This window comes from Gorilla gorilla, chromosome X (assembly GCF_029281585.2).
Source record: "Gorilla gorilla gorilla isolate KB3781 chromosome X, NHGRI_mGorGor1-v2.1_pri, whole genome shotgun sequence".
Taxonomy (NCBI): Eukaryota; Metazoa; Chordata; class Mammalia; order Primates; family Hominidae; genus Gorilla; species Gorilla gorilla.
This window is the reverse complement of record NC_073247.2, coordinates 161,221,670-161,243,677: the sequence shown is the minus strand read 5'-3', so window position 1 is coordinate 161,243,677 and position 22,008 is coordinate 161,221,670. Positions and strand designations below refer to the sequence as shown.

The 22,008-nt window shown below is 44.7% G+C and overlaps 1 pseudogene; it reads left to right on the top strand.

The window, feature by feature from the left end:
• Positions 1–12,917: 12,917 nt before the first annotated feature.
• LOC129530017 (melanoma-associated antigen 8-like) lies at positions 12,918–13,862 on the top strand (annotated as a pseudogene).
• The last annotated feature ends 8,146 nt before the right edge of the window (positions 13,863–22,008 follow it).

The window sequence follows — 22,008 nt, the reverse complement described above, 5'->3', positions numbered from 1 at the left end:
CCGGAAACAAGGACCAGGATACGAAAACCTCATCTTTATAAGACGAATGGTGGAGGGCTCACTATGGACAAATTTGAGAACTAAAAACTCCTGGGGGCACCATCTAGAAGGCTACCACAGTTTCCAGAGTTTTACCTCTGGGAGCCCTATCAGGTTCCCCCAGTGAGGACCAGAGTGAGAAAGGAGTCATTCGAAAATATGCCCAGAGCATTCTGTTCTTCAAACGAGGGCCTGCCCTCAAGAGAAACTGTTTTACCAGAGTCTGTCCTACTTGTTTTTTTTCTAGACTCTCATCAACATTGGGTAAGGAAAATACCCAACTACAACATTCTGGCCCCTTAATGTCTGTCCAAGGAGAAAACAAAACAAAACTGAGAAGCACTAGTGAAAGCCACAGCCCGGTGTACACTGACTCAAGCCTGCCATGTAGTCATAGGAGGATAGAAGTCTTCCCCTCCCTCTGCAGCTCACTGCCACATCAACTGGGGAATAAAACTGAAAGAACTGTGAGTGCCAGACCATAGTGAACAGGTCTCTAAGGAAAACCAAACACAACCAAGGAGGAAAAGTGAAGGACACCACAGGGAGGTTTAGCCTCTGACACCTACAGCTACAGCAAACAGTAAACACAGCCAGATGAAGGTAAACCTCACACTAAAGGCCTATTTAACTTCATTCTTTTCATCTGACACATTGTGGCAAGTTTGCAAAAGGAAATTTCAAAGCATACTAAGAGACAAAAAAAAAAAAAAAAAAAAACAGTGTGAAGACAAAGAGCAGGTATCAGAAACAGACTCAGATATGATAGAGATGTTGGAATGATCTGACTGGGAATTTAAGACAAGTATGAGTAACATGCTGTGGGCCCTAATGGAAAAAGTGGATAATATCCAAGAATAGGTAAGTAATATAAGTCAAAATATGGAAACTCTTCAAGAACAACTGAAAAGGGGCCTGTAATCCCAGGGCTTTGGGAAGCCGAGGTGGATGGATCACTTGACGTCAGGAGTTTGAGACCAGCCTGGTCAACGTGGTGAAACCCCGTCTCTACTTAATAAATAAATAAATAAATGAGTACAATACAAAAATTAGCCAGGTGTGGTGGTGGGCGCCTGTAATCCCAGCTTCTCGGGAGGCTGAGGCACAAGGATCGTTTGAGCCTGGGAGGCAGATGTTGCAGTGAACCAAGATCGTGCCACTGCACTCCAGCCTGGGCAACAGAGCGAGACTCCTTCTCAAAAAAAAAAAAAAATGAATGAATGAAAAGGAAATGCTAAAAATTAAAAAAAGAATGAATGAATAAATGAAAAGGAAATGCTAAAAATTAAAAAATATATAGACCATAAGGGAAATGAAGAATGCCTTTGTTGGGCTCATCAGGGGACTGGACAGGGTGAAAGGTACAATCAGAGAGGTTAAGGAAATGCAACAGCAACTTCCCATTTTTATTGCCGTTATATGAAATACGATTATCGTGTGTTGAGCTTCTACCTTGCGACCTGCCTGCACTCACTTATTTGAGGAGTTTTTGTGCAGTTTCCTTGGTATTTTCTGCATAGGCAGTTGTGTCTTCTGAGATTGGAAACAACATTATATATTCTGTCCCATTCAAGATGTCCCTTATTTATATTTCTTGATTGATTTCACTGGTAAGAATCCCACTACCTTTCTGAATAGGAGTGGTGAGAGGGGACATCCTTTTCTTGTTTCTCTTTTTAGGGGAAGGCATTCAGTCTTTCACTATCCAGTTTGATATTTGCTCTTGGTTTTCTGTACATGTACTCTGTCAGGTTAAGTTCCTTTCTATTTCTAGTTTCCTGAGACTTTTCACTGTGATTATGTTGTACATTCTCAAGTGCTTTTGTCTGCTTTAGTTGAGGTCATCATACATTTCTGGATATAGTGGATGGCATTGATCAACTATCAGATATTAAACCAGCCTTGCATTCTCCAGATAAATCCCACTTTTAAGATATTGCTGGATTCTATTTGCTAATTTTTTGGACATTTTGCATCTATGTTTATGAAGCATATTGACCTCTAGAATTTTTATTGGTTTGTGTTTCCTTGTTTGTTTGTACTGTTAGCCTGGTAATACCATGGTAATGTTAACCAGGTAAAATGATTTGGGAGACATCCCCTTCTCTTCTATTTTCTCTGAGAGACTGTGCAAATTCATGTTACTTCTTTAAGTGGTTGTACGAAATCTCCAGTGAACCTATCTGGGTCTACAGATTTCTTTCTCAGAAAGAGTTTTACTATGAAATCAGTTATTTTGGTAGCTAAAGTACTCTTCAAGTTATCCATTTTGTCTAAGGTGAGTTCCGCTAGTTTCTGATTTGGGTAGAATTTCATTTCATTTTATCATGAATTCCATTTCAGTTATTGAATTTTTCTGCACAGATTTCATCTTAGCATTTCATGGCTATCTTCAGGTCTACAGGTTCTCTAATGATATTTCCTGTTTCACTTTTGATCTTAATAATTTGTATCTTCTCTCTTACTTTCCATGACTGACTAGAGTTCCATCCATTTTCTTGATCCTTTCAAAGAACAGCTTTTGGTTTCCATGATTTTTCTTTCTTTCCTTTTTTTTTTTTTTTTTCGGATTTCATTGTGAACTATTTCTGTTGTGTTTTTTTCTTTTCTTCTGCTTGCTTTGAATTAATTGGTTTCCCTCTTTTTCTGGTTAGTTAAGGTAGAAGCTCACATTATTTATGTGAGATCTTTCTTTTATCTTAATCTAAGTAATGTTATAATTTTCTCTCTAAACACTGTTTTAGCTGCATCCCACAAGTTGTGATATGTTGCTTTTCCAATTAAATTCAGTTCTATGGACTTTTTAATTTCCTTGAGGCTACCTTTTTGATCCTTGAATTGCTGAAGATGGTGTCGTTTAATTCCACAGGGTATGATAATTTCCTATTGTACTTATGTTATTGTTTGATTTCTAATATGGTGCCATAGAGGTCGAAGAACATATGCTTGATGATGTGGATTTTTAAAAATCTGTTGTTTCAAAAATGAAAGAAAGAAAGAAAGAGAGACTGGCAAGGTGGCTTACACCTGTTATCCCAGCACTTTGGGAGACCAAGGCAGAGAGATCACTTGAGGTTAGGAGTTCCAGAGCAGCCTGACCAACATGGTGAAACCCTGTCTCTACTAAAAATAAAAAAATTAGCCGGCCAGGCGTGGTGGCTCACACCTGTAATCCCAGCATTTTGGGAGGCCGAGACGGGCAGATCACAAGGTCAGGAGATCAAGACCATCCTGGCCAACATGGTGAAACCTCATCTCTACTAAAAATACCAAAAAAAAAAAAAATTAGCTGGGCGTGGTGATGTGCGCCTGTAGTCCCAGCTACTTGGGAGGCTGAGGCAGGAGAATCACTTGAACCTGGGAGGTGGAGGTTGCAGTGAGCCGAGATCACGCCAGTGCACTCCAGCCTGGTGACAGAGCGAGATTCTGTCTAAAAAAAAAAAAATTAGCCAAGCATGGTGGTGTGTGTCTGTAATCCCAGCTACTCGGGTGGCTGAGGCAGGAGAATCCCTTGAACCTGGGAGGCAGAGGCTGTAGTAAGCTGAGATCTCACTACTGTACTCCAGCCTGGGTAATGGAGCAAGACTCTGTCTTAGGAAAAAATATATATATTTATTTTATGACCCAAGAGATAATCTAGCTTGGTGTGTTTTCCATGTGTGCTTGAAAAAAGGCATATTCTTATGTTGGTGGTGCTGTGATATTTGCATCCATAGCATTTCTCAGTCCTCCTGAATAATGGCTGACTACTGGGTGATGGTCTACCACTAGTTCAGTCCTCCAGTCCTCGGTAACTATGAAGATTTCTGCGTGAGCACCTTAGGTTGAGCCCAGGAATTTCTGCTCAATTTAATGTGTTCTCTTGCTTACATTCGCCACTCTCAGTGGTTTTTCCCAAGCTCACTGGGTCGCTGGGGACTTTCTCTGATCCTCTAGCTAGAAGGTAAGTCTTTTGTGTCCTCACATTGCTGCGCATTTCCCTTTCAGGGGTCAGGCTAGGCGGCCAAGTTTTGAGAGGATAGACAGAGAAAGGATTTCTCTCACACTTGTTTTTCCTCCAGCTTCTTTCAAGATTTTTTTTCTCTTTGATTTTCTGCAGTTTGAATATGTACATAGATGTATACTTCTTAGTATTTATCCTGTTCCCTGTTCTATGAGCTTCCTGAATCTGCAGTTTCATGTCTGTCATTAATTCGGGGAATTCTCAGCCATTACCACTTCAAATATTTCCTTTGTTTCTTTCTCACCTTCTGAACATGGTGTTTCAGTTATGCACAGTGGTGGTGCCTTTTGTAACTGTCTCACGCTTCTTGAATTTTCTGTTACTTTTCTTCCTTTTTTCTCTCTTTGCATTTCAGGTTTGGATTTTTGATTGACGTTTCTTCAGGCTTGCTGCTTGTTACCTCAGCCATGTCCTGCCTATTGATGAATTAATCAAAGATATCCTTCATTTCTGTTACAGTGGGGGTTGTTTTATTTTTCCTAATAAATTATTTGTATCATGATAAAACACCTATCACATAAACCCTCCTAACCATGGTAAGTGCACAGTTCAGGGCTCTTAAATACATCCATACTCTTATTCAACCATCACCGTGGCTCATCTGAAGAACTCTTTTCCTCTGACAAAAATGAAACACTATACCCGTTCAACAATAACTCCCCATTTTTCCTCCCTCTCATCTGGTAACTAGCTTTCTATTTCCTGTCTCTATGAATTTGATGACTCTATGTACCCTGTGTAAATGATATCCTACAGTATTTGTCTTTTCATGCCTGACTTATTTCACTTAGCATAATGTCCTCAGGTTCAGTCACGCTGTAACTTATGCCAGAATTTCCTTCCTTTTGAATGCTGAATAATTTCCCATTGTATGTATATTGCATTTTCCTAATCCAATTATGTGTCAAGGGACACTTAGGCTGGTTTCACAGTTTAGCTATGGTGAACATTGCTGCTATATATATGGGTCTACAAATATCTCTTTGAGACTCTGCTTTTAATTATTCTGGGTATACATTCAGAAGGGGAATTGCTAGATAATATGGTAACCCTATTTGGAATTTTGTGAGGAATCACATACTGTTACCCACGGCAATTTTGTAACATTTTGTATTCCAACCTACACAGAGATTCCACTAACACCACATCCTTGCCAACTTGCTATTTCCTGGTTGGTTGTTGCTTTATTTGTTTTAACAGTAGCCATCCTAGTGAGTGGGAGGAGGTGCCTCATCGTGCCTTTGATTCCTATTTCCCTAATGATTAGTGATATTGAGTATCTTTTCTCATGCGCATCAGTCACTTGTGTATATTTTTAGGAGAAATGTCTATTCAAATATTTTCCCCATTTTTGATTTTGCTGTCGTTGTTGTTTTTGTCAGGTTTCAGGTGTTCTCTATATATCCTGGATATATATCCCTTAACAGATATGTGATTTACAAATATTTTCTCCCAGTCTTTTGGTTGCATTTTGACTCTGTTCATTGTGTTTTTGATGCACAGAAGTTCTTAATTTTCATGAAGTCTAATTTGCCTGTGTTCTTTTATTGCCTATTTAGAGTGTTTTAGATTTTTAGTGTTTTCTTGTGATTCTTCTTAAAGAGTTTCCATCTCCCTGCTATTATTACCCACCTGTTCTTGCATGTTGTTCACTTTTTCCATTAGAGCCCTTAGCCTATTCATCATAGTTGTATTAATTCTCAAGCTGGTAATTCCAACATCTCCGCTAAACCTGCATATGTACCTGATATTTACTCTTCAACCTGTGATTTTTTTTTCCCCCTTCACTATGCCTTGTAACATTTTTGGTGAAAGCCAGTAGTAATGTCCTGAGTAAATGGAATGGAAGAGAATGGGCCTTTCAGCTGAGAGTTTATTTTTATCTGACTATGCGGTAGACTGTGTTTACTGTTTGCTGGAGCTATAGGTGTCAGAGGTTAAACTTTACTCGGGTGTCCTTGTTTTGTTCTTCCCTCCTGTCTTGGATTTCCCTAGAGACTTTTTCTTCTTCTATTTGGTTTGTTTCTTTTAGACACAGTGGCGCTCTATGTTGCCTCGGCTGGTCTCAAACTCCTGGCCTCAAGTCACCCTCCCGCCTTGTCAACCGAAAATGCTGTGATTACGGGTGGGAGCCATTGTGCCTGGCATGGGACTCTTCTTAAATGAAGTTTGCGATGTGCACTTGTTTCAGTGCTGCTCCCCTGCTATTACACAGGAGCCTACTGACATCGTGGTAAGGTGTGGGGGAGGGGAAGTGTTCTACACACCTATGAGCAGGGCTCAGTCTTTTCATTGGCCTCTGCCACTGTGCTATGACCTGCACGAGTGCTTTTCCTTTCCTACCCCCAAACTCTCCCCATACTTTTTGGTTGAAATTTCTTGTCAGAGAGCAGGAATCACCTATTCGAGGGTTTTAGGTGCCTGCCTGCCCAGCTGTGGTTGATGCTGCAACCGCAGGTTATAGATTCAGGACTGGGGCTGGTGTGGAGGCAGGTCCAGCAGGATCGAAAGGTTTTTTTCCCTCATTACCCATGTCCTCTATGGGCCTGCCTTCCTAGCTTTTGGACCGTAAAGAGAGACCTTCATACATACAGCTTTTCCTATCCTTGTGCAATTCTCAAATGTAGGCTGCCTTTGAGTCCACGCTTGGAGATACAAGAGGGAGAAATAGCATAGGAATTTCTCCACCATATTGACCTTACTTCAACTTCTGGTTTCTTTGCCCAGTGCTCCTCTTCTGAACCATGCACCCTTTTGGACAAGGCGTCTTTACAGGAAATTATCAGTAGGACCTGACACAGCAGGGCAAAACCGAGCTGCATATAGATGTCACATATGCCGTTAGGGGTCCTGGACTGAACCAGTTAACACGAACCCCATTAACCACAGAGGTGCATCTTAGACAGCCACGTGGCTTCCCTCTTAAATTTCAGTATTAACTTTTTCTTTATACTTGGCCAATTGAATCAATTGGGGCATCAATTCAGGCAGGACACAGCTCTGGACCGTTGTGACCTGACCTGAAAGCCATCCAGGACTGAGGCCATGTCACAAAGGCAGGGCACACATGGGACTTACAACCCCGAGGGCACATGTGGTCCCCCTGCAAAGGCACACGGTACCCTAATTTGGGCACCCCAAGATGGCCGAACTGAGTCCGGAAGCACAGAATATCAAGGCCTCACTGTGATATATCACCATGGCACCTCCTGCCAGCTACAAGGGTATCCAGTACAGGACACATAATCCAGTTCAGTCCCTGGTTTCACTTGCAGACAATTTGGCTTCTCCATGACCGGTAGGGAGGGCATCTGAAGGTACTCCGTGGGGAACACAGTGGAGCCGGGGTCTCTCCCTCTGTCCCCTAGTCAGCGAGGTCAGATGTTGTCATGGGTGCAGCCATCAGTTTGGGGTCACGGAAATTGCAGCTGCTGGCAAAGGCAGCATGGGGAGTTTTCTTTCAGCAAGAGAAGAAAGCTTCCAGGAACAGTTCTGCAACACCAGGATCACAATGCCCTCCTCACACCTCCCCAGATGTTGTGTTTTTCCTCCGTCCTTACTAAATCAGCATGGCCCACTCAATAATAAAAGCTTTACATTGTTTCAGTCATCCCCTACCTTGCCTGAGGCCTTCTCACCTGGCAGGGCTGTGTGTCATGGGGACAAAACCATTTTCACAGTAAAACACTGTCATAAAACAAGGTGTGAACAGAAAGACCCATCATGTTTAGGAAGCAGCCAGGAAAAAATCCTATGTTTCCAAAAGATGCCAAAATGAGTTTGCATACCCCTTTTCATCCTGCTCATTTATGCAGTAAACAGTATAGAACAATAATGATAAAAAGAAAATAAAATCCATCCCTTCCTGGGCTCAGCTGCATTTGATAATCCTACTGCCTGGCGTGTGGACCAGGAGGAAGGAGAGGAAGCAGAGTTAGGCTGTCTGTCCACTATCAAAAACTGCAACTGAAGTGGGTCCTGGGACACAAGTGACTGGCAGTGGACATGCTAGAGAGATGATCTGAGACTGATCTGTCACGAGTGGGTGGAGAAATCACAGTCGGTGGGGGGTGCCATCCCACAACATGCAGCTTTCAGCAGACATCGCACAAGTTAGAAGTGCAACCTGTCTGCGTCAGAAATACAGTGCCCATGAGCAGCTTCACTCCAGTTGGCCCCACCGGAGATCAAGCCCTTCATCATGGGCATCTGCAAGAGATGTGGGAGGTCTGTGCTGCATCTGTGCTGTGTGGTGACGGTTTCGAACCCCACTAACAGGTGTTTAAAACCTGCCAGGGTTCCAGAGTCAAAGATGCCTTTGTTGCATTGAGCTATGCCTGCTTTCTGCTTGGCACAGCTTGTGGTGAGTCCGAAACAGCTCAGAGCAGATACTTTGGTTTTAGTTTAGAGTCAAGGCCAGCCTATTGAGATTTGTGACTTTGCAATTCCAAAACAGTCGGGGGTGGGAGGAAGGGGTTCTGTAGCAGCAGGATAGCCAGCACGCTGCAAGGCCAGAAAACAGTGAGGCAGGGAGACGCCTGCCTGGCATGCTTTCCTATGGCCTTTAGGCCTTGCCAGTCTTACAGTCCAAACATGCACCTCAAATCACGCACCTTAGCTCCGACAGTCATCAGCTTACACGTGGCTGACATCCCAGTTCAGAAGAGCTCATTTCACACTGTTTGGGACTGGGGGTTGATCAAGGAAAATGAGAGGATCACCAGAGGCTGTACCATACAAGCAGCTTTATTGGGTGGTGCTTGGACAGGGAATGCAGGGAGGGGACAGACTGTCCAGAGTCTATGTTTCCAGGGTCACCATCAGAACGGAAGGAAGGCAGGAGAACTGATGGTGCAGATGGGAATTGGAGAAGGACCTTATGAGTATAGGTGATGTTGCTCAGCAGCTGGGCCAAGTGGCTTGGGAGTCTCGTAACCATAAGGTTCTATCTTATCTACGGTTAGCAGATGTTGGGTGAGGACTAGCAGGGTATGCAAGCGAGGAAGGCTCTGAATGCCTAAAAACGTGCTTAGCTGTGCCACGTTTCAAACCATCAACGGTGTGAAAAATTCAGTTTTGCGCTGATGGGCTTCTGAGCCAACAGGTCTCAGTCTTGTGAAGAAAAACAGTAGAGAAACATCAGCAGTGCTGCACGACAGCTGAGATGCTACTGCAAGGCCCTTTGCCAGCCACATCCCACGTCTAAACAATAAGCAAGGCCTTCCTCCAGCCTAGGGGCTACACACACAGGTCATCTTTGGTTCATTTATAGAACACAACCTGAAAACTGTTTTTAAAATCTCTGAAGATGTATCTCCACCTGGAGACCGTCTCTCTTTTTCCATGTGGACTTCCTTTCTCCAGGGATCCCAGGAGGCAAGAATTATCACCTTCAGAAACACTTTCTGTTTCCCATACTTGAAAAGCTTAACGCGAACACACACGCAGAGTTAGAGAGAAAGAGCGTGAAAGCCAATCCAAGCACTAGATATACATTGATTGAGAATAGTGTTAATACTGTAATTCCTCACAGACAAAGTTTCCTACAGAAGGCTTTTAAGATTCTGTAGAAAAGAAAACCAGTGGAAATCACGAGCATCCAAGTATCCCTGTCTACAGCAAGGGAGGAAAGCTCGGTGTTAAGCAAAGCTAGCACTGTCTCCTTTAGAAAGGCTCATTAACTCGGGGACCTGTGTGAAACAACATTCAGGGGAGGCCACTGCTGTGGACTAGCCTCCTGCCCTAAGCCCCAGCTGGCCACACCTGACCAGAATGGGGTCACTTGTGCTGAGCGCCTTGGGGATCACAGAGAAGTGAGGGCCTGGTTCTGATGGCGGCTTGAGATTGTTGAAGGGAAGCGGGCCCAGCTTCCGTGAGGAGGCAAGGTGAGGCCGTGAGGGAGGACTGAGGACGCCCCCGCCCCAGAGGGAAGACCCCAAATAATCCAGCACCACCCCTGCTGCCAGCCCTGGACCACCCGGGGGCGGACTTCTCAGGCTGTGGGCCACCCTTCACCACCCCACCGCTTAAGCCCCAGGGGACTCTGGAGTCAGAGCTTGGTATGACCAGGGCAGGGCTGGTTAGGAGAGGGCAGGGGCCAGGCTCTCCCAGGCATCAAGGTCAGGATTCTGAGGGAGGGCTGAGGCCCCATAGAAGGAAGCTCTGTCTTTGCTGTCAGCGCTGGGAAATGCCGGGAATGGGGACCAGGCAAGTTGATGCTGCTGTCCACATCCTGGGCTGATGGAGGGAAGGGGCTTGATACCATGAGCATCACCTCAGAGGAGTAGACGGAGGGCCCAGGTCCTGCCGGGAGAGCACGGAGGCCTTAAAGGACAATCACTACAGGACAGGGGACCTGCCCCGCCCCCATCTCAGGCTAAGGCACCTCCTCATTTCGCCTCAGGAATCCGACAGATAGACTCAGGTCCGCAGAGGGGAGCTCTGACGCAGCCCTGCCAGGATCAAGGGGAGGAAAAAGAGGGAGGACTCAGGACACCTTGGACTCCAGATCACTGGGGACCTCCGCCCTTGGAGGTCCCACGCACGATGGCTGCATGTGGTGCATCCCTGCCTATGCCTTGGAGACGACAAAGAGGAGACGGCTTTGGTATGAGGACTGGAGGCTCAGGTTAGCAGAGGGAGGAGTCTCAGGACCCTGAGGGAAGACTCAGCTAGAGCTTCTTTCCCAGAGGTAGGACACCTGCCCTTCCTGTCACTCCTGGGGGGCCTCGGGCAGGACTGTGGGGAACGGACCTGGCCCCCACTTCCTCGTTAGGGATCCCAGGGAGATGGTGGCCTTGACCTGGAAGACCGTCCAAAGTTCAGCAGGAGGGAAAGGGCCAGGCCCTGTCGGAAGTAAATCTGAATATCTGTAGGACACCCAGACACAGGAGGCACTCCTGAAATATGCACCTTTTGTCAGTCTTGGGAATCCCATTGAGGGGTGTCAGTGTAGAGTCCCTTCACTTCTGCCTCCCAGGCCCCAGAGAGGTGGGGGCCTCCGTCTGAAGGGTGTCCTCAGCTCAGCAGAGATAGCCACACCTGGTCAGCACAGGTTGGGTCCAGTCTGCCAGGAGTCAAGAGGAGGAAGGTTGGTGAGGACTGAAGGTAAGAAGGTACCTCCACACCTCCAAGAAGAAGGGAACTCGCAGAACCTGGCTTCCACTGTTCTCAGCCCCGGGTGGCCCCAGGCATAGGTACCATGTGGCATGCTCTCCTTTCTGCCATATGGCGGGAGGTGGGAGGTCTCAGGGAGGTGAACACCTTGGTATTAGTGGTACTTACAGTTCAACAGAGGAAGCCACATCTACATCTGGCCAGCAGAGGGAGGGGTCCCAGGATCAGCAGGACCCAAGGAGTGCCCCCTTCATGAGGACTGACGGTACCCCTGGCCCAGAAGGAAAGGACTCCACAGATTATGGCTGTCACTTGTTCTTAGCTCTGGGACAACCAGATCAGGAATGTCCCTAATTGGCAATCTCACTTGTACCACAGATAGGAAGTTGGGGAACCCTCGGGGACATGGGGTGTTGGTGTAAAGGCGAGATGGCTGCTCCTCTCAGGAGTTTGGGAGTTGAGGAAGGGCAGGCGCCAGGAGGAGTAAAGATGAATAACCCACCGGAAGACATTGGAAGCCTCACCCCAGAACCAAAGGGGCCAGCTCCTGGAGTGAGCCCTGGACACCCCACCCAATGGTGATGGGATGTGGCGCCTCCTCACTTCTGTTTCTAGATCTTAGGGAGGGGAGGACCTTGTTTTCAGAGGGTGACTCAGGTCAACACAGGGACCCCAGTCTGATCGACTGACACACTGGTCCCAGGATCTGCCAGGTGTCCAGGTGAGGAACCTGAGGGAGGACTGAGGGTACCCCCAGGCAAGAACACAAATGGGGGCTCCACAGAAATCTTCCCTGCCCCTGATGTCACCCCAGAGAGCATAGGCAGGGCTGTCAGCTGAGGTCTCTCTCTTATCCTGGGATCATCAGTGTCAGGGAGGGGGATGCCTTGGTCTTAGGGGGCTGCACTCAGGTCAGTAGAGGGAGAGCCCCAGACTCTGCCAGGAGTCAACATGAGGACCCAGCAGGCTCCTCGTCCAGGACACATGGTGTCCAGTGAATTTGGATATCTCTTGCTGTCTCTCCCAGTGGACCTAGGCACATGTGGCTAGATGTGGGTCCCCTCATACCCTTCTGTTCCATATCAGGGTTGTGAACTCTTTATCTGAGTTTCTCGAGCCAGCAAAAGGGCAGGATGAGGCCCCTCCAGGAGAAAGGTGAGTGAGCACAGAGGGGACCATGCACCCCATGAGAGTAGGGACCTCACAGAGCCTGGTCAACCCTTCTGACAGCACTGGAAAGCCGGGGCTGTGCTTGCAGTCTGCACCCTGAGGGCCCCTCGATTCCTCTTTTAGGAGCTCCAGGAACCAGGCAGTTAGGCCTTGGGCTGAGGCACTGTGCTCAGGTCACAGAGCAGAGGAGTCGCAGGCAGTGTTAGCAGTCAAGGCGAGGTTCTGATCTGAATGGACAACAAGGGCCCCACACTGCCCAGAACACAAGGGACTCCAGAGAGCCCAGCCTCACCTTCCCTACTGTCAGTCCTGCAGCCTCAGCCTCTGCTGGCCGGCTGTACCCTGAGGTGCCCTCTCACTTCCTCCTTCAGGTTCTCAGCGGACAGGCCGACCAGGAGGTCAGAAGCCCCAGGAGGCCCCAGAGGAGCACCGAAGGAGAAGATCTGTAAGTAGGCCTTTGTTAGGGCCTCCAGGGCGTGGTTCGCAAATGAGGCCCCTCACAAGCTCCTTCTCGCCCCAGATCTGTGGGTTCCTCCCCATCGCCCAGCTCCTGCCCGCACTCCAGCCTGCTGCCCTGACCAGAGTCATCATGTCTTCTGAGCAGAGGAGTCAGCACTGCAAGCCTGAGGAAGGCCTTGAGGCCCAAGGACAGGAGGCTCTGGGCCTGGTGGGTGCACAGGCTCCCGCCACCGAGGAGCACGAGGCTGCCTCCTCCTTCACTCTGGTTGAAGGCACCCTGGAGGAGGTGCCTGCTGCTGGGTCCCCCAGTCCTCCCCTGAGTCTCAGGGTTCCTCCTCTTTCCTGACCATCAGCAACAACACTCTATGGAGCCAATCCAGTGAGGGCACCAGCAGCCGGGAAGAGGAGGGGCCAACCACCTAGATACACCCCGCTCACCTGGCGTCCTTGTTCCAGTGGGAAGGTGGCTGAGTTGGTTCGCTTCCTGCTGCACAAGTATCGAGTCAAGGAGCTGGTCACAAAGGCAGAAATGCTGGACAGTGTCATAAAAAATTACAAGCACCACTTTCCTGTGATCTATGGCAAAGCCTCAGAGTGCATGCAGCTGATGTTTGGCATTGACGTGAAGGAAGTGGACCCCGCGGCCACTCCTACGTCCTTGTAAGCTGATTGGGCCTCTCCTACAATGGCCTGCTGGGTGATGATCAGAGCATGCCCAAGACCGGCCTTCTGATTATGGTTTTGACCATGATCTTAATGGAGGGCCACTGTGCCCCTGAGGAGGCAATCTGGGAAGCGTTGAGTGTAATGGAGGTGTATGATGGGATGGAGCAGTTTCTGTGGGGAGCTGAGGAAGCTGCTCACCCAAGATTGGGTGCAGGAAAACTACCTGCAATACCGCCAGGTGCCCGGCAGTGATCCCCCGTGCTACCAGTTCCTGCGGGGTCCAAGGGCCCTCATTGAAACCAGCTATGTGAAAGTCCTGGAGTGTGCAGCCAGGGTCAGTACTAAAGAGAGCATTTCCTACCCATCCCTGCATGAAGAGGCTTTGGGAGAGGAGGAAGAGGGAGTCTGAGCAGAAGTTGCAGCCAGGGCCAGTGGGGGAGGTTGGGGGAGGGCCTGGGCCAGTGCACGTTCCACACATCCACCACCTTCCCTGTCCTGTTACATGAGGCCCACTCTTCACTCTGTGTTTGAAGAGAGCAGTCAATGTTCTCAGTAGTGGGGAGTGTGTTGGGTGTGAGGGAATACAAGGTGGACCATCTCTCAGTTCCTGTTCTCTTGGGCGATTTGGAGGTTTATCTTTGTTTCCTTTTGCAGTCATTCAAATGTTCCTTTTAATGGATGGCGTAATGAACTTCAACATTCATTTCATGTATGACAGTAGGCAGACTTACCGTTTTTTATATAGTTAAAAGTAAGTGCATTGCTTTTTATTTATGTAAGAAAATCTATGTTATTTCTTGAATTGGGACAACATAACATAGCAGAGGATTAAGTACCTTTTATAATGTGAAAGAACAAAGCGGTAAAATGGGTGAGATAAAGAAATAAAGAAATTAAATTGGCTGGGCACGGTGGCTCATGCCTGTAATCCCAGCACTTTGGGAGGCCGAGGCAGGCGGATCACGAGGTCAGGAGATCGAGACAATTCTGGCTAACACAGTGAAACCCTGTCTCTACTAAAAATACAAAAATTAGCCGGGCGTGGTGGCGGGTGCCTGTAGTCCCAGCTACTGGGGAGGCTGCGGCAGGAGAATGGTGTGAACCCTGGAGGCGGAGCTCGCAGTGAGCCGAGATCGCGCCACTGCACTCCATCCAGCCTGGGCGACAGAGCGAGACTCCGTCTCAAAAAAAAAAAAAAAAAAAAATTAGCCCGCTGAGGCGGTGGGTGCCTGTAGTCCCAGCTACTCGGGAGGCTGAGAAGGAGAATGGTGTGAACCCAGGAGACAGAGCATGCAGTGAGCCGAGATCGCACTGCTGTAGCCTGGGCGACAGAGCAAGACTCTATCTCAAAAAAAAAAAAAAAAATTAAATTATAGTTAATTCTTGTCTTTCTTGTATTCTGTGTAGTTAAGAAATAAATATTTGCTTGGCTAATATATATTGGATTAGCTTGGCTTCTTTGAGAATGTAATTGATTTAAATATGAATAAATACATTCCCCTGCTCACTGACTCATTTCGTCCTGCAACATTCATTGAGCTTCTGCTATTTGGAAGACCCTGAGTTAGTATTGGAGATGCTAAGGTAAGCCAGGCCCACCCCTAACCTTACGGTGGGTGAGTCTAGGATCTGCAGTCATATAACTAAGGTGGACAGATGTCCTCCAACATCTAGAGGAAAAATAAGAGAGGGGTGAGGGTGTGGGGCAACAGGTGAGAGTGGTGGAGTGTACATGCCCTGAGCCAAGGCCTTTTGGGCTTTGGGAAACTGCAGCACCTTTTGGGAGAGCTGATTCTAGTGAAATGGGGTAGGACCAGAGCCAGATTCTCAGAGGATGAGAGAAAAGCTTGGAAGGGAAACCTGCTCAGCAGTTCCTTTTGGGTGGTGGATGAAACAGAGAGGCATCTCCTCCTGGGGCAGGAATGGGAGGTGTCCTGCACTCTTGTCTCAGTGCAGTTGAACACGGCACATGAAGTTGACGATGGATACCCATCATCCGGAAGGGTTTCCTTAGAGAGAAGCGTGAATCTCCTGGGATGTGAGGCTCAGATGCCACTGGCCAGGTGTTTTTCTTCCTGGTTGTGAGAGCCAGAGCTGACTCTATTAAAGAGACATTCTAACTAGCTTATCTGAAGTGCAATTTGGCCAATTATAACAAGGGAAAGATTTTGGGTCGTGACATAATCAATGAAAAAAGTGGTTTGGATGTAAAAGAAGCTGAGAGAGAGGGAAGGACTTTATTCTTGACTCATATTCTAAGAGCTTTGAGTTGCATTCCAGTTGGGGGAGAGCTCTGCACACTGAAATTTTGAAGTATGCCCCGTGAGAGGGTAAACTAACTGAAATTCATTGACAAAACTTCCTTTTTTTTGGCCAAGTAATTGTTCCATGTCCTATTCGCCTGCATAGTTTCTGATAAGTCCTGGAGAACCACAACAACAATAAGAAAATCCCAGAATACTAGGATCTGGGGTCAAATACTAGAAATAAAAGCCATCTGCCATTCCGTAAACTTCTTATTTGTGTCAGGACTTGAGCCAGGTGCATCACTTACATTACATACACTCCAACAGCCCTATTGGTCAAGGCTTATTACCCATGCTTCACGGATGAAGAATCTGAGGCTCACAGGGCTTGAGAATGTCCCAGGATCACAAGGGTAGTAAGTAACAGGGCTGGAACCAGATCTCTAGTCTGATTCCACTGGAGCCCAAGCTGTTCCCACTCCTCCCAGCCTGAGGCCCACTTCTTGAGCAGTAGTTCATTTCTCACCACTGCATCATGTCTCTCAGGTGACAAAAGGAAGGACCCTGGGGACAAAGTACTAAAAGCAGGCCAAAAGAAGGTGACAATGAGAATCAAACAGAATTTGGGTGGCATGTGTTGGGGCCCCTGGGAGCTGACTGCTGGGTGCTTTCTGTTGAGCACCTACTACGAAAGATGTTATGGGAGAGCCTACAAGTGCTCATCCACATCTTGGTTCCTCCGTCAAAGGCACAAGGGACAAGTACACTCCCAGCCAGCATGTCTGTCTGGCCCCAACACTTTCCCGAGTTACAACACCCTTCTCTTGGTTGCCCTCACGTGCCCTCCATTCCAACTCAGAGGCCCAGCCTGGTGCTTGCTCTTCCTTGCTGCCTCAGGAGGCTGCACAGAATCCCCTGCTTTCCCCAGAACGTGGAGCATCCCTATCCCCTGCGGAACCCCCCTAGCTTTCCCACGGCTCACCTTCGGTCCTGTCCCACAGCCACAGCCACCTGGTCCTCCCTCCCTGGGAGTTCTATACACATTCTTTGTTTTCCCAATGGGCTGTGAATAGACTATACTTTGCCCATAATCTCCTGACTCTTGGGAAACAGCCCTGAAGGTGGAGAGTAGATTTTTAAGCCACTCACGTATTTGCAGTAGGATTTTAATGGGCTTCTTATCTGAAGCTGGGAACTGAACAGGCAAACAAATAGATAGTGCTCAGAAATTCCATTCCTTCATAAGAGGTAGAAGAAGAGCACCCAACCTCTAAAGCTGAATTCTTACAAACACTGGGCTCCTCCCGGGGTATGAGAAATGTGTCCTTGATGGACATGCCACCTAGAAGTTGAAAAGAATGATGAATCACTCTTCCACTGCCTCCTGTCTGGCATCTGCACCCAGGGACATACTGGCTTTCAGTGTGACTAGTGGCACCTGCACAGGTGTTTAGGCAAGAACAGTTATGTGGAGAGAAGCAGATATGTCAGGTAAGATTCTGCCCCTGCATCAGGTGGAAGGAGGAAATCCGCAGCCTCCTGAGATGATAGATGGCATTGCAAAGGGAAGTGCAGTAAATGCTATGGAGTATGGAAGGTGAAATCTCCCTGCTAACTTTTGCAGTATCTTCTTCAATTTGATGGGTTAATGCATTTGAAAGCATCTGCTACGTGGTAGACACTTGCAAATTCAGAGAATTTGAAGGCAAAACTGGCCTTCTCAGAACCGTCTATAAGAAATGAAGAGTGTAGTTATCATAACAAATTAGAGTTTGTATGTAGCTTCTTCTACTTCTGGCTGCGTTCATAGCCGTTGTTTCTCCACAACTATATTGTTCAAATTTCTCATATTGCCATGGGACATTTTAGCTAGGCTGATCTATTGAAAAAAATAACACTTGGTTTCATCCATTGCATTTATTGTTTCCAGAAGTTTCTGAAATTTCAATTTCATTAATTTTTCTCTTCCTGTCTATATCATCCCAATCCTTTTGTTTTCCTCAGGTTTAATTTACTTTTATTTTCCTAATTATTTAACATCAATGATTAGATGTTTTATTTTGAGCCATTTGTTACTTTCTTACATAAGCACTTAAGGAGATAAAAATTCCTCTAGGTACTACGTTAGCTGATTTCCACATATTTTAAAACATCATATTACCATTTTTATTTATCAGAATATATTTTCTCATTTTCCTTAATAATTTTTTAAACAAAGAAGAGTAAAAATGTGTTGTTTATTTAAAATTACTTGGAGACTTTACAAATATGTCCTTTGTTATATTTTTATTTTATTTTATTCTGGATTTTTAAAATTTCCACTTTGTACAATTTCAATTATTAAATTGAAATGTATACTTTGAAATGCATACTTTTTTGTATTGAAACGTATATTTTGTACAACTTCAATTATTTTAAATTTGTTAAGGGTTGTTTTATGGTCCATCTTGGTAAAAATTCCACATACACTTGAAAAGAATATTTATCCTGCTGTTGTTCTGTGACGTGTTCAGTAAAAGCCAGTCAGCTCAAGTTGGTTCTTTGTGTTATTCGGGTTGGTCTATAACCTTGCAGAGTTTCTGTGTACTTCAATCATTTACTCAGAGAGGAGTTTTGCAATCTCCAAATGCAAGTGTAAATCTGACTATTTATTCTTTCAATTCTATCAGATGCTTCATGTATTTTAAAACAATGCTTTTAGGTGAACTAACAGGATTATGATGTATTTTTTGTTAATTGACTCTTTTATCATTGCATAATTTCCCTATTTATCCAGGGTAACTTTCCTTCCCATAAAGTTTTTAAAAGTTTACTTTTCTGTTTTTCCAGCTTTCTTTTTAATTTTCAATTTTATTATTTAAATGGACAAACAGTGTTTTTTTCCTTTTCTGTCCAGTTCTGTGGGTTTTGCTCATGTGTAGATTCATGGAACCACCATCACAATCTTCATACAAACAATTCCGTCACCCTCCTCTCCAAAAGAAACCCCTTTTACTTGCTATACACTTACAGTTATACCCACATGTCTACAACTAATAGTGGGAAGCTCTCATCTGTACTCACCATTTCAGTTTTCTCTTTCAAGAATGTCACATGAATAGAAAAAATAGAATATGTACCTGGTTGAGACTGGCTCTTTCCACACAGCAAGACACCTTTGAGTTTGATACACCTTGTTGTGCATACCAGTAGTTCATGCCTTTTATTGCAGAGTAGTTATTTCATAGTATGGATGCACAAAAACTTCATTGTCCATTTATCCACAAAAATATATTTGTGTAATTTTCAGGTTTTCTCAAATATGACTAGAGCTGCTGTAAACATTCATGTAGTAATGTCTTTTAAAAATTTTTTTAGTTATTTTCAAATATATGTTACTGTAGCTCATTATGCCTTAATTTGCATTTCTCTAATAGCTGTGATGTAGAATAATTTCTCATGGGCTTCTTTGTCATGCATGTGTCCACAATGGACAATGCCCTCAACATACTGGGCACTGCAGGAACACACCTCAAAATAATATAGCCGTCTATGTACAAACCCACAGCCAACATCATATGGAATGGACGAAAGATGGAAGTGATCTCCAATGAGAACCAGAACAAAACAAGGATGCATACTCTCACCATTCCTATTCAACATATTATGGAAGTCCTAGCCAGAGCAATCAGGCAAGGCAAAGATATAAAAGGCATCCAAATAGGAAGAGAGGAAGTCAAATTATCTCTCCTTGCAGATGATATGATTTTACACCAAGAAAGCCCCTATAGTCTCTGCCCAGAAGCTCCTAGATCTGATAAATAACTTCAGCAAAGTTTCAAGATACGAAATCAAGGTACAAAAATCAGCAACAATTCTATACACCAACAACATCCAAGTGGAGAGCCAAATCAAAAACATAATCGCATTCATAATAGTCACAAAAGTATAAAATGCCTAGGAATGCAGCGAATCAGAGAGGTGAAACGCCTTTACAATGGCAGTTACAAATACTGCTGAAAAAAATCAGAGATGACACAGGCAAATGGGAAAACATTACATGCTCATGCTTCCGAAAAATCAATATTATTTAAATGGCCATAATGCCTAAAGCAATTTACCGATTTAATGCTATTCCTAACAAACTACCAATGACATTTTTCACAGATTAGGAAAAAAACTATTCTAAATTCAATATGGAACCAGAAATAAACCTGAATAGTCAAAAGCAATCATAAGCAAAAACAGCATAGCCAGAGGCATCACGGGACCTGACTCTAAACTATACTATAATGCTACAGTAACCAAAACATGATACTCTTCTCTAACACAGGTCATAAGCAAAAAGAGCATAGCCAGAGGCATCACAGGACCTGACTCTAAACTATACTATAATGCTACAGTAACCAAAACATGATACTCTTCTCTAACACGGGTTAGAGAACCCAGAAATAAAGCCACACAGCTATAACCATCTGATCTTCAACAAAATTGACAAAAACAAGCAATGAGGAAATGAGTTCCTATCAATAAATGGTGCTGGCATAACTGGCTAGCCATACGCAGAAGATTGAAACTGAGCCCCTTCCAGTTTCAACTCAAGATGAATTCATCTTTAATCCATCAACTCAAGATGGATTAAAGACATAAATGAAAAACCTAAAACGATAAAAGTCCTAGAAGAAAACCTAGGAAATACCATTCTGGATGTAGGCCTTGACAAAGATTTCATGATGAGGATTCCAAAAGCTATTGCAAAAACCCCCAAATTGAGAATAAGACCTAAGTAAACTAAAGAACTTCTTCACATGAAAAGAAACTATCAGCCCAGCAAACAGAAAGGTTACAGAATGGGAGAAAGATTTGCAGACTACGCATCCAACAGAGGTCTAATATCCAGAATCTATAAGGAGCTTTAACAAATTAACAAGGAAAAAACAACCCCATTAAAAAATGGGCCAAGAACATGAGCAGACACTTCTCAAAAGATGACATACACACAGCCAACAAGCATAGGAAAAAGTGTCCAACGTCACTAACATAGAAATGCAAATTAAAATTACAATGAGATACCATCTCACAACAGTCAGAATGGCTATTAATAAAAAGTCAAAAAAGAAACTGATGCTGCTGAGGTCATGAGGAAACTGATACACTACTGGTGGGAATGTACATTCCTTCAGCTATCGTGAAAAGTAGTTTGTAAATTTCTCCAAGAAATTAAATCAGAATTACCAATCGACCCAGCAATCCCATTACTGGATATATACCCAAGGGAATATAAATTGTTCTACCATAAAGACACATGCACACATATGTTCATCGCAGCACTATTCATAGTAGCAAAGACATAGAATTAACGGAGATGCTCATCAATGGTGGACCGGATAAAGAAAACGTGGTATATATGGACCATGAAATACTATGCAGCCATTAAAAATAACAAAATCATGACCTTTGCAGCAACATGGATGGAGCTGGAGCTATTATTCTAAGCAAATTAATGCAGGAACAGAAAACCAAATACCACATGTTCTCACTTATAAGTAGGAGCTACACATTGAGCATATGTGGACACAAAGGAGGGAACAATAGACACTGGAAACTACTTTACCAATGTGGAGAGTGGAGCCTAGGGGTAGGGTGACAATTTGAAAACCACCTATCTGATACTATGATGATTACCTGAGTGATAAGTCATCAGTACACCAAACCTCTGTGACACGCAATATACCCATGCAACAAATCTGCACAGGTACCCCCTGAAACAAAAATAAAAGTTGGGAAGAACCAAAGAACCAAAACATAATTAAAATTTTTTTAAAAATAAATGCAGTAAAGATTGTAAAGTCAGAAAAAAAATTTCCAAAGCATTTTCCACAGTGGTTGTACTGTTTCATAATTCCCACTGGCAACACATCAGATTTTAAATTGGTCTTCATCCTTGCTAGCACTTAGTAATATCTTTTTTGAGAAATTTTCAGTCATTTTAAACTATGTGTTATGCTATCTCTTTATGGTTTAATTCTCGCTTCTCTAATAGATATGATGAACAATGATTTTTCATGTCTTTATTTGTCATGCATATGTCCACTTAGGGGAAGTGTCTATTGATATCTTTTCCCCATTTACAAAATGTAGTTATTTGTGATAAGTGAACTCATATTAGGTGATTGTTTTGGACTAAGGTCTGTCTCCAGGCCCTAGCAGAACAGACCTATACAGAATGGAGACACTGGTGCTAATTGTCACTTAATCAAAGCAAATGTTGGCTCATCCTGTATTCTCTTGTTCCCTGGACTGTCTCCTCTGCTTTCCTTTTGCTCTGCT